A 12,838-nucleotide genomic window follows, 5' to 3' on the forward strand; every position below is an offset into this window, starting at 1 on the left:
AAATTTGTCAGGCATACACGAACACCGTTAGCTGTGGGGGTGTGTGTGTGTGTCTTTTTTGAAAAGGCACAATTTGTTATCCTTGACTTTAATTTTCGGTAAGAGTCCAGTAGCACCTTTAAGACCAACAGTGTTTTATTCAAGGTATAAGCTTTCATGTGTTACACAAAGACCGATTTCCCACTCCCCTTACGCCGCTCTCACATTCCTCTTCTCAACAGGGCTTCTGTCCGATTTCACACTCTCTGCCCTGGGGCTGCAGCTAGCGTCGGCTTTTTCGTGCCGCAAACAGAAACTGGTTTTTAGAGGTTTCCGTTTGCTGCGTAAAAAAAGCCGACGCTAGCTGCAGCCCCGGGGCAGAGAGTGTGAAATCGGACAGAAGCCCTGTTGAGAAGAGGAATGTGAGAGCGGCGAAAGGGGAGTGGGATATTGGCCAAACACTTCTTCATGCAATGAAACAGGAGGAAAGCATTCAGATTTATAGACAGAGTTGGAAAAAATGGATTCGCATATAACATGATGTAAATATTTTTGAGACAAAGCAGGGATAACAAGTCAAGTGCACGGGGTCAAATGTTGATTCCCCTTAATTGAACCCATACAGCTACTGACCCTGTGCACTTGGGGGAGTGAATGCCAAGGGCCGGGGGTGGGAAGACAGCAAGGCTAGGGAGAGCGAATGCCAAGAGTTGTGGGTGGGTGGGGGTAGTTGAGAGGAAGAGGCGTTTGGGGTGGGTGGGAAGTTGGGGGTGGGTGGAGTGAATACAAAGGGTTGAGGGTGGATGGGAAGATAGCAAGGGTGGAAGAGCAATCACCCACACCCTCTTTATAGAGCCCACTGTCTTTCTTTCAACAATGTCTTTTTTATTCCTAGTTCTCCAAAATGATGCCCTATCATTAACAGCCTTGCAAACTGAGGCCCATGGCTTCATTGATTGAGAAAATCCACCTTGTGTTGGGTCTTCCTCTTTTCCTTCTGCATTTTTCTTAGGATTATTGTCTTTTCCAGTGACTCTTGTCTTCTCTTGGGAGGGTATCCTGCCCCCTCAGGGAAAGTGTATGCGCAATACATCGCCTCTCCTTTCCCGGTGTAGTTAACACCGCGTGGTCACTGTCTGGCTATGCCTGGCAGATGGTCACTGCAATGGCCTCTCCTACATTACTGCATCCGTGGCAACACCTTCTCACTGGTGTCCCCCCCCCCCGTTTTTCACAGAGTTTCTCACGTCATGGTGCGACCAAATGTCCGGCGGTATAACTGGATGGGCAGGCTGGGTTCACTAACCTTGCCAGCCAAGAGAAGGTAACTCTAACATCAAACCCGGGCAGATAGAGCTCGTTAATGTAACACCTACCACCTGGAGGACTCGCTGCCGGCATCCCAGCTTACTGGGCCATGGCAAATGACCTCAAGGTGAAAGGGTGGAGCCAGTACCGCGCACACTGTGCTTCACCTAAAAATTCCTCTGCACAGGCCTGAAGGGCATGTCCACACCCACAACCCACGACAGCATCAACCCCAAATCAGACTTTTCCCTGCAGCCACTGTGGCCGGACCTGCCTGTCCCGCATTGGTCTTGTCAGCCACCAGCGAGCCTGCAGCAGACGTGGACTACTGCACCTTTCTTAAATCTTCGTTCGCGAAGTCAAGCCGAGAGAGGGGGTGTCTTCTCTTAATGTGTCCAAAGTATGATAGCCACAGATTCATTATTTTAGCTTCTAAGGAGAGTTCAGACTTGATCTGAGTTTGTTCAACTGTCAAACACGCTCACCGCAAAGTTCATGGCATCTCTGATTACCAGTATAAATAATGGATAATAACACAGAAGAGTAACAGCACTCATAACCTTAATATTATACTGAAACATTATATATGTATCCCAGCAGCAAATCTTCAAAAATCAGGGGCTTTACAAGAGGCAAAACGGTAGCCTTCTTCCAGGCAATTATAGCCTTTCTCAGTCAAAGATTATTTACTTGACAATAAAACAACATGGTTTTTAATTATTCAGAAGCCTATATCATGGCAGTTGTAATAAATAAATCCCGACAGTTCTAAATTAGAAGATTGTACTTGTGCAGAAAAAGATATGATTTGAAGCATGGTAATCAAGGACAGAGACAAATCTCCCCCCCCCCCCAAAAAAACCTATTTATAAATGGATGCTTTCCATTTGCAAGCATTCCCCTTTCCCCCAAGGAGCTCAAAGTGACATATATAGGGTTATTCTCTTTTGTTTGCAGAACAACACCATGAGGTAGAAGAAGAAGAAAGAACGCCTGGCCCAAGGTCCCTCATTCAGCTCCGTAATTGAAGAGGCGGTGTATCCAAGCCTCCATGACTGAAGTCTAGCACTGACTACTGTGCAGTGTTAATTCTAGGGTTGCCAAGTCCCTCTCAGCCACCAGTCGCGGGGGGGGGGGGGAGTAGCAGCTCCAGGTAGAGAAACTCCTGAAGATTTGAGGATAGAGCCTTTTTCGCAGGGGGAACTGATCTGTGGACTCAGGTAGCAATTTTTATCCAGGCCAGTTTGGCCAGGGATCCTGGAAGTTTTTGCCATCTTCTGGGCATGGAGGAGGTGTCACTGGAGATGTATTTGTGCGGGGAAGGTATTTGTGAGTTTCCTGCCTCGTGCAGGGGGTTGGACTAGATGACCGTGGAGGTCCCTTCCCATTCTATGAGGCTAGAATTCTATGGCCCTGGAGATGAGCTGTAAGTCCAGGAGATCTTCAGGTCCCACTTGGAGACTGATATCCCTATTTCTTAGAGAATGGTTACAGTGGTTCTCTTAAGTCCACTTGCGGAGAGGGCGGGATAGAAATTTAAAGTAATAAATAAATAAATAAATAAATAAATAAATAAATAAATAAATAAATAAATAAATAAATAAATAAATAAATAAATAAATAAATAATAAGGGGGGAGAACATATGGTAGCAAGTCCTGACTGTTAAATGTTCTAAAAGTACGCCTGAAGACTTCCAGAAAAAGCTGGAAGAAGAAGATATTGGATTTATATCCCACCCTCAACTCTCAGAGTCTCAGAGCGGCTCACAATCTTTTTTATCTTCCTCCCCCATAATAGACACCCTGTGAGGTGGGTGGGGCTGGAGAGGGCTCTCACAGCAGCTGCCCTTTCAAGGACAACCTCTGCCAGAGCTATGGCTGACCCAAGGCCATTCCAGCAGGGGCAAATGGAGGAGTGGGGAATCAAACCCGGTTCTCCCAGATAAGAGAGCTATGGCTGACCCAAGACCATTCCAGCAGGTGCAAATGGAGGAGTGGGGAATCAAACCCGGTTCTCCCAGATAAGAGTCTACACACTTAACCACTACACCAAACTGACACTCTGGTCTTTCCCTGGCACTCTGACCATAGGCTCAACAAGGTTAGGGACTCCATTTCACTAACCATTTACCATAGACCTTTATTGGCATTAATACAAGAATACAGTATACTTTAAAACCAACAGTGACACTATAGAATATAATAAAACCTTAAAAAACCAGCAAAAGTTAAATGACATAAAATAGCAGTAGGCTATGCATGAGTAAAAGCCTGGCACTCTGGTCATTTCTGCTCTTTATATCTGCATCTTTTATATCTCCTCAAAATCTAATTATGCCTCTTCCTTCCCTACCCACTGCCCTGGACAAAAAAAATCTGATGAACCTACCGAAAATTAGGTGCTGGCCTACAACTAACTGCAAAAGCTCTCCAAACATATTTTATTTAACTTGTAAAAGTAACACATTGAACCTATGAAATATATGGGAAATTTATTTTGAGGCATAATTCTAAAAGGGCAAGTTTAAAATGGACTCCGTTTTGATGTCGATACAGCGCTGAACTTTGCCAAATGCACAAAAGACTGTCACACCCGTTTTACTTTTTGCCTGCAACAATTTAGCTCTCCAGAGCTAAATACATAATTTGATTCATAACTTTTAAAAAGACATGGGGAATATGTTCCAGTGTACCATACAGACCCAATCAGAGCATTGTTATTTCCGGTGTTCAGTCTAAAATGAGTAACAAGTAAACATAATGAGCGTTCTCTCTGTGGTATTTTTGCATTTTGTGTGTGTGCGAGTGTGTACCTGGAAGTCATGGCAACCACTGATGAGTGGCCCCTACTGAGGGCCTGGAAGATATTCAGAGAAGGGGCTGGATAAAGCCTGCTCTTGTCCTCGCAACTGCTGGTATTTCAAGGAGGTCTCCCATCCAAGTATTTGCCAGAGCCGAATCTGCACAGCTTCTGACGAGATCAGGCTTGCCTTGGCTATCCAGTCAGTTCAGGGCAACATAACACGATTCTTGAAACATACTTATCAAAACTGAAGAAAAGGATCATGTTCTTAAAAATATAACCATTATTCAAAATAGTGTGCCATTGTTCCTCTTTGATCACTGGTCACATTAATGATGCCCAATTGAATTGCGATGCTTGAAGGCAAAGAGAACTGGCTTGCATGATTGTATATGTGCTCTTCATGTCATTGAATCTCTGCCATTTCACATGTAATTTTGTTATGGGAGATTGAATTGATTTTCCCCCCCTCTGAAATGCACTTTTTTTAGATGCAGCCATTGATTCCTCTTATTCTCTTGTTATCTTTTGAAAGAGGGAGTTTCTCTTTCATTTCTCTTTGAAGAGAAATCACTGCACCCTTTTGTAACGTCAACCCTTGCAGCTATTCTGTGTTGTAGATGAGTGTCCTAGGAGCAGGATAAGAAGGTTTAGGAAGACCTTGCCTGTCTCTGAGCATCTACAGAGGGAAATGTTGCAAAACCTCCCCCCTGCAGGGCTTCTCCTCTGTTTCTATTTCTCTGATCAATACTGAACTGATTAGAAAAGAAATGAGGAAAAGAAAGAAGAAAAGGAATGGATTCTTGGATTTCAGGAAGAAATCAGGCAAAGAGAAATTAAGAAAATTCCTCTTAACAATCCTATTCATATGTCACTTAGTGAATCAGAGATCCACAGCAACATCAGGTGCTGTGCTCGTTTCCCAGTGAGGCATACATATCAGTGTAAGTTATTTGTACTTTCCAGGATCCTGGTTTAGGGGTAAGAAAGAAATCCTTTAAGGGGGGGGGGGTGCATTCTGTAATTCCTGAGCAAAAATATGCACCTGTTTTATCTATTTTAATTAACTTATGTAATTGAATTGTATTTTAAAACTGCTGTTTATATTGTATCTTATCCAAATCATGGTATTCCATGTCTGTGAGCCGCCCTGAGCCCGCCTTTGGCGGGGGAGGGCGGGATATAAAAATAAATTTACTTTACTTTACTTTACAAAAACAGCTGTTTCAGGTTGTTATCATGATTCTCCAAACTTGGTACAGAAATCTGAAAATCGTAAGCATCGCAACAAACACCCCCAATACCCCCATGAGAAACCCATGTCATTTTCTGTGTTCAAATGCCAACTATCAGCAACAGGCATTTTGTTTTTCTTTGATTCTCCAGATTTCCCAGGCAGTGTTTTAGGGAAACAAAAACCTGAAGGTCACTCATTTCCTCAAGAAATAAGCCAAGAAATAAGTTCCCTGTTCGTGTTTTAGGGAAGACAGCTCCCAGGCATGCAAGCCAGACACAAGGCCTGACAGAGCTGTGGTTCTGGCTTCTGCCATCTTGTTACTTCTTTCCTTCCTTCTTGGAGGGTAGGGCTTTCCCCTCTTGCAAGTAAGATGGTTGGGGGCATCTTTTACAGGGTTCCAAATCCTCCATAAGCCCCCGAATCCTCCATAAGTTATTTATTTATTGTCAACCTTTCTCACATGGACTCAAGGAAGATTGCACATACTGAGTCAGTACAGTCAACAAAACTGGATGTTCAATAAGTGATGTAATAAGATATTAGAAGACTGGATGGTGGCTTAGTGGTAGAGTATCTGCTTGCTAAGCAGAAGGTCCCAGGTTCAATCCCCGGCATTTCCAACTAAGAAGAGTCCAGGCAAATAGTTGTGAAAAACCTCAGCTTGAGACCCTGGAGAGCAGGGGAGGGATGGCGGCTCAGTGGTAGAGCATCTGCTTGGTAAGCAGAAGGTCCCAGGTTCAATCCCCAGCATCTCCAACTAAAAAGGGTCCAGGCAAATAGGCATGAAAAACCTCAGCTTGAGACCCTGGATAGCCGCTGCCAGTCTGAGTAGACAACACTGTCTTTGATGGATCGAGGGTCTGATTCAGTAGAAGGCAGCTTCATATATTCATATGGAAAGAACAGAAGCCTAGCATAAGTGCTAATATGACATATTAAGCAGTACAGAAATTACATAATAGGATCCTAGATTCAGGTGGGCAGCTGTGTTGGTCTGAAGCAACAGAACAAATTGACCAACGAAGTTTAATTCTGGGCATAGCTTTTCATGTGCATGCACACTTTTTCAGATCTCGTCCACAGTATGCTACATTATTAATTAATTAAACTTACGGTATATGCTACTTAAACCAGGCAAACCAGGCTCAGAGCAGTTGACAACATTTTACATCAACCTAAACACAATCCGTTAACCAAGGTACAGAATTAAAATACAATAATGCTAAAACAACAGAAGATATACACAGAAGTATAAAACCCATATGGCATCATAGTGCAGTTTAAACCCTAACAGTGGAGGAGAGGCAGCTAATTGGCCGAACTATTGCTGTCCTCAACCATATGCTTGGTGGAATATCTCTGCCTTACAGGCCCTTTGGAACTGCAATTAGTCCTGCAGGGCCCTGATGTTATTTGGCAGAGAGTTCTACCAGCTTGGAGGCAGGGCCAAGAATCAATACAGACAGGAGGTTTTTTAAGTGTGAATTCCTAGCACTATTTCCCCAAAAAAGGAACCAGTGCGGAGAATTGTCCCTGGCCATCTACTTTGGGGGTCTGTATAACTGACCCCCTTTGTTCAAACTGCTGGAAACTTAGGGGATCTTTAGAGGGAGGAGTATGTTCTGTGCAAGTTTGGTGTTATTCACTTTAAAAACAACTGCCCTGCACCCTTAAATTGATTCCCCTTGGAAATAATAATAACAACAACAACAACAACAACAACAACAACAACAACAACAACAACAACAACAACAATAATAATAATAATAATAATAATAATAATAATAATAATAATAATAATAATAATAAATTTTATTTATATCCCGCCCTCCTCGCCGAAGCAGGCTCAGGGTGGCTAACAGGACATGGTATATACCATGATTATTATACAAAACAATTGTAAAACACAGTTAATAAATACGTTTAAAAACAGTTGCGTAAATTTTTTAAAAACTACAATAAGTTAAAGGTGCTACATTCTATAAGATATATTCCGATGGCTAGATGTCGCTTTCAGGGTTCCCTATAAGCTTGCTGAAAGAGGGTGGTTTTGCAAGCCCTGCGGAACCGGTTAAAGTCCCGCAGGGCTCGCACTTCCTCCGGTAGCTGATTCCACCAGTGGGGGGGCCATTATGGAGAAGGCCTGCTCCCTCGTTACTTTCAGTTTGGCCTCCTTTGGTCCAGGGATCTTTAGAAGACTTTGGGAGCTGGATCTTAGTGCTCTCTGGGGAACATGTGGAGAGAGGCGGTCCCTAAGGTAGGCAGGTCCTCATATAATGGTCTCAAAACTCTGGACCCCCAAAGAAACCATATGGATTTGAATTTTGAGATGGTAATGTCCTGCCCCAAAATCAGTAATCATGGTATCCAAATCTGAAATTATAATGATTTTTTTTTTCTCTGAGCACATCATTCATCTTTTATACTTCCCTTGTTGGGCAGGGAAGAAGCAAATGTCTTGCAACACCTCTTAGGGTACGATCACATGAGCAATTTGGTCCACCGTAGCTACCCTCCCCCAAGATTAAATGAGCACAGTCCCATGCGCACGTCTAGACCTCGCATCCCACTCATCCTTACCTTGTGCGATGATGCCTCCCAGATGGATTAAACAGCTATTGGGAAATTCCTGGTGGCTTCCTGGGAAAGCTCATCCACAGCAGGTTTCCAGGCATTTGATCACGGCTGTCCACAACCATATGCTTGGTGGAATATCCATGGAAATGTACTCAATCAAACAAGCCTTTAACGGCATAATAATACTATAAAACAGGAGTAAGCAGTCCAAAAACGAGACATCTAAAAATATAAAAGAAGGTCATCACCAACCAGAACCCACTGAAATTAAAAAGGCAACGCAGGCAGGCAGAATAAATCTATGTACTGTATTCCCTAGCCCTTCACTTCCATATGTGGGACAGAAACTCAGCCACAGATGCAGTGATTTCGGGGGACAGCATGGAAACTCGCAAGCAGTGTAATTGCTCCCGTTTCTGACATGTCCTTTTTTTTCTCCAACCCCACTCTGAGGAGTGCTCATCGTGTTCTTGTCTGCTTGTGCACATGCACAATGGGACTTTAAAAAACAACAACAACCCAACCCATTTCCCCATGGGTCTGTGGTTGCAGCAATGTGAATGGCTGACCATGGACCTGTACCCTTTGATGCTGGCTGAGTGCCCTCCATTTGATTATGGCAGAGTGGCACAAACTCCGATGGCTTTTCCAGGTGCAAGATGTTCCCACCACAACCTGTTGTCTGATCCCACCCTTAGACTTTCCTAGACAACGTTTCCCCCACATAGTAACCAGGCAGCAAGAAGCCTAAAAATAAGAGCAGAGGCTTACATGATGAGACACGCAAATTAATTAACATGCGCTGGATTCCTGTCAATGCATCAGATAATAGTGCATTGTTCTTTCAATATCTTGATTAAAGGGTGTTTTTTTTCCCCTTGTTTGCTCCTTTTTATCTGATAACTAACCTTTTGCAATTAACGAAGCCTGTTCTCTGTCTCTTCTTATCAAGATAACACATAATCTTTATAAATTAAGTGGGAGGACCTTACAAATGTCTGGGGAAGAAATGAACAGCCGCTGAAGAAACTGTTCCTCGCCTCCAAATGCAAGAGCAGTTGAATGGCTGGCAATAGATGGAGACGTTTGACCCATAACTGAGGAATTCCATCCACTTTTGCAGATGAAGCTTACAAAGACAGATGTCCATACAACAGGAGAACACCTACTTTTATGCAGGCCCTGGTCTTTGGTAAGTAAGAGCTAGTCTGCTGCAGCGGCGCAAAGAAACTGGACACCCAGGTTCCAGTAGCTCCCTGGGTGACCTTGGGCCAGTCACCCTCTCTCAACCTAGCCTACCTCATAGGGTTGTTGTGATGAGAAAACAGAGAGGAGAAAGTTGCAAACTGCTTTGAGTCCCCATCGGGGAGAAGAGCAGGATATAAATAAAGTATAAACAATTAGATAAATACATAAATAATAACATTATTTACAAAACATGCACATACAAATATGTAGTGGTGAAGAAGTTTTTTTTTCTGCAATGAGAGGTTTTATAGTTTAAACCTGCTGGAGCATTATACACCCTTATTCCTTTTGCCTTCATTCCAGTTTTCGGCCCTTTCTGCGCTTCGGTTTCCTTCACTTTCACTGTGCATCGCAATTGGGAGTTCCCCCCCTTCTACATTCCCCTGCACATTCCAATTGAATCTTGTTTTTTTTCTTTTTGCATTGGTTCCCCCCCCCCCTCCTCCTTCAGCTCTAAGCCTGCTTCAGTTTGCTTCCCTGTCCCCAACTGGGCTTTTCAGAGTCCTTTTTGTGATGATTCATTCTTTTAGTTTGCTTCCAAGCCTTTAAAAGCATACACACTCCCTCAGACTTTTCTTCCCCCTCCCCTCACAGGCCAGTTGGTCCCTCCTTATTGGTCAGTTTTGCACTTGGCACGTCTTTTGAAATAGGAGATTAGGCAATACAAGCAAACAATGTCCCAAATAGACCCCAAGATAAACCCATTCTGGCTCCTCTGCATAGTAGGCTCAATATCTGTCTCGGCCTCTGATCCTGATAGGTTCTCCATGATGGAGCCCACATTGGCTATGGAGGCCCAGATAGCAGCCACTGCCAGATCCTCCTTTTTCCTCCTTAGGCGGGCATGACAGTTGGTTCCCTTCCTAGAGCACAGCGACTTAGCAAAAGTGATTCATGCAACGGTCACCTCGAGACTAGACTACTGTAATGCTCTCTACATGGGGCTGCCCATGTCCCGAATCCGGAAGCTGCAGCTGGTGCAGAATGCGGCAGCCAGCCTGCTATTGGATCTCCCTATTCAGGACCATATACAGCCGGGACTGCGGAGACTGCACTGGCTGCCAATAGTATTCTGGATTCTTTACAAGGTGCTGGTTATTACCTTTAAAGCCCTATATGGCTGAGGACCTGCCTACCTTAGAGACCGTCTCTCCCCATATATTCCCCAGAGGGTACTCAGATCTGGATCACAAAACCTATTAGTAATCACCGGGCCGAGGAAGGTGAGGTTGAAGGCTACTAGAGAAAGAGCCTTCTCTATTGCGGCCCCTCACTGGTGGAACCAACTCCCAGACGATGTTAGAGCCTTGAGAGACCTTGCCCAATTCCGCAAGGCCTGCAAAACAACATTATTTCGAATGGCCTTCAACCAAAGTACATAGATGCCCAACACCACCGAATGTATGGCATGAATTTTAGCACCAAAACTGTCGCTTTTAAAATTGTATTAATAATTTTAAATTGTAAACCGTTTTAATTTTTAGCTGATCTATTATTGCGATTGTTCTATTGTTTTATTGTTGATATTACAATGTTGTTAGCCGCCCTGAGCCTGCTTCGGTGGGGAGGGCGGGATAGAAATATGAAAAATAAATAAATGAGGCAGACCCTCAGGTTTTTTGGAGAGTCTTCCCCATGTGCCTTCCTTCCTCCAGTGACAAACACAGGGATGCCTTGTTCTTGCCCTGAAGCTGAGTGGAGTGCTCATTCTCACAGGCCCCCATGGGCCAGGAGCAAGGGTGTGACAAGCATAATTGAACTCCAAGAGAGTTCTGGCCATCACATTTAAAGGAACAGCACACCTTTTAAAATGCCTTCCTTCCATAGAAAATAGTGAAGGATAGGGGCACCTTCTTTTGGGGCTCATAGAATTAGACCCCCTGGCCCAATCCTTTTGAAACTTGGGATGTATTTTGGGGAGAGGCACTAGATGCTATACTGAAAATTTGGTGCATCTACCTCAAAAAACAGCCCCTCCCAGAGCCCTCAATACCTGCAGATCAATTCCCCATCATTCCCTATGGGACTCGTTCATGGAGGTGCATAATGGCTTTGGGGGTGGGGTTTCCCCCTCTGGTCAGCTGGCTGGGGGAGGGGGGGAGGGGGGGAGCCTGTAAAACCGGGGGATCCCCCACTGGGCCCTGGGGATTGGGAAGCCTAATTATATAAGTTGTCACACAGTGTTGTTTCTCAGTTAGGCTTCCCAATCCCCAGGTCCCAGTGGGGGATCCCTCGGTTTTACAGGCTTCCCCCCACCCCCAGCCAGCTGGCTAGCAGGGGAAGCCCCGCCCCCACAGCCATTATGCACCTCCATGAACGAGTCCCATAGGGAATGATGGGGAATTGATCTGCAGGTATTGAGGGCTCTGGGAGGGGCTGTTTTTTGAAGTAGATGCACCAGCCATCATATACCTCTAGATCTCCGGCAGGACCTGCAAACAGGTCCGGTTTTAAAATGTGTGTGTTCCTTTAAATTGGAGCAAGAAGCAGGAAGTACTTCATGGGGACGTGTTAGCAACAGCAGACCTCCTGAGAATGCAGCCCCTCGCTTTCATTTCAGACAAGTGTGTGTGTGTGTAAAAGAGAGCAGCGTAGCCCCTGTACTTTCCAGAGCTCGTTTTGGAGGTACCAGAGACAGTTAGGTGTGTGTGAGTGAGAGAGAGAAAGCAGGGGGAGGGGAGGGAACTCTATTATTCCCTAAGGAGACTTATTCTCATAGGAAATAATGGAGAATTGATCCGCAGGTATCTGGAGTTCTGGGGGGCTGTTTTTTGAGGTAGAGGCACCATATATGCAGCATAGCATCCAGTAACTCTCCCCAAAATACCCCCCCAAGTTTCAAAAAGATTGGACCAGGGGGTCCAATTCTATGAGCCCTAACAAAGGTGCCCCTATCCTTCATTATTTCCAGTGGGGGGAAGGCATTTAAAAGTTGTGCAGTCCCTTAAATGTGATGACCAGAACTCTCTTTGGAGTTCAGTTGTGCTTGTCACACCCTTGCTTCTGGCTCCACCCCCAAAGTCCCCAGATATTTCTTGAATTAGACTTGGCAACCCTATTCTCAGTACAGCTTTCAAACCAATGCACAATCAAGACAAAAGGGGTAAACCTCACGTCTCAAGCAACTTACATATATAATCACATTTACAGCTGAAAGGTCTAATCGAATATGACTGGGCAAACATGTGCACAACAAAATTTTAATTGTATACGGTTGGTAATAAACCAGAAAAATTAGAAGCCTATCAGACTACAGGGAGCTGCTAATGTTTCCCGTTTCTGTTTGCCTTCTTCATGTCTTTTTGTTGTTCAGTCGCACAGTTGAGTCCGACTCTTTGTGACCCCATGGACAAAGTCACGCCAGGCTCTCCTGTCTTCTACCATCCTCTGAAGTCTGCTCACATTGATGTTTGTTACATCAGTAACGCTGTCCAGCTATCTCCTCTTTTGCCGTCCCCTTCTTCTTTTGCCTTCTGTCTTTCCCAGTATCAGGATCTTCTCCAGGGAGTGCTCCCTTCTCATTGGGTGGCCAAAGTATTTGAACTTCATCTTCAGCATCTGACCTTCCAGGGAACAGACTGGGTTGATTTCTCTTAGGACTGACTGATTTGATCTTCTTGCAGTCCAAGGGACTCTCAAGAGTCTTCTCCAGCACCACAGCTCAAAAGCATCTGTTCTTCTGCAC

At 44.5% G+C, this 12,838-nt stretch overlaps 1 non-coding gene across 1 annotated transcript; it reads left to right on the forward strand.

Annotated features, from left to right (window-relative positions):
• Positions 1–5,876: 5,876 nt before the first annotated feature.
• Positions 5,877–5,949, forward strand: TRNAS-GCU (transfer RNA serine (anticodon GCU)). Its single transcript has one exon. It is a non-coding gene; the product is annotated as a tRNA-Ser (tRNA).
• The last annotated feature ends 6,889 nt before the right edge of the window (positions 5,950–12,838 follow it).

This window comes from Heteronotia binoei, chromosome 3 (assembly GCF_032191835.1).
Source record: "Heteronotia binoei isolate CCM8104 ecotype False Entrance Well chromosome 3, APGP_CSIRO_Hbin_v1, whole genome shotgun sequence".
NCBI lineage: Eukaryota > Metazoa > Chordata > Lepidosauria > Squamata > Gekkonidae > Heteronotia > Heteronotia binoei.